This window comes from Tupaia chinensis, unplaced genomic scaffold, assembly GCF_000334495.1.
Source record: "Tupaia chinensis unplaced genomic scaffold, TupChi_1.0 Scaffold144326_1, whole genome shotgun sequence".
Lineage (NCBI taxonomy): Eukaryota > Metazoa > Chordata > Mammalia > Scandentia > Tupaiidae > Tupaia > Tupaia belangeri.
This window is the reverse complement of record NW_006204184.1, coordinates 577486-578070: the sequence shown is the minus strand read 5'-3', so window position 1 is coordinate 578070 and position 585 is coordinate 577486.

Genomic DNA, 585 nt, shown 5'->3' with positions numbered 1-585 from the left:
CTCTGTCCTCAGAAGGCCCAAGGTGACAAAGGCAGATTGCAGGGTGCCCAGGAAGCGTTTGGGGAGGTCAGCTCTCGGGCAGGGGTGGCTGGTCTTTGCTTCTGTACGGACGAGAGCAGTCCCTTGGGCTTTGCCACCACCGTGCCCCGGCCTCCTTGCCTCTGCCTTCGCCCTGCCCAGGGCGGGCCCCGAGCACTGGCCCGGTCACACGGCTCTGCATGTGTGCAGCTCTCCTCGCCGGTGCTCTGGGGCTGCATGGCAGGTGCCGAGGTGGGAGGCAGGACTGAGGGGTAACCGCTACTCTAAATTTAAACGGGAACTCCCTGTAGAGTTGGCAGAAATATCCTGAGCCCTCCTCGCCGCGGGCCTCTGGAGCGGGAAAGCGGGGAGGGGGCAGCGGGAGGCCGCAGGTGGCAGGGCTGAGAGAGGGTGCCAGAGAAGGCCCGGGTGGGGGTGCACCTGCTCTGCGGACCTGAGGCCCACACTCAGGTGCAGGCCGGGCCCTCCCTGCAGTCAGGGTTTGTTGATTTCCATCACACGGACCCCTCCGGAGTCCTCTACAACCAGGGCCAGAGGGGAGCTGGC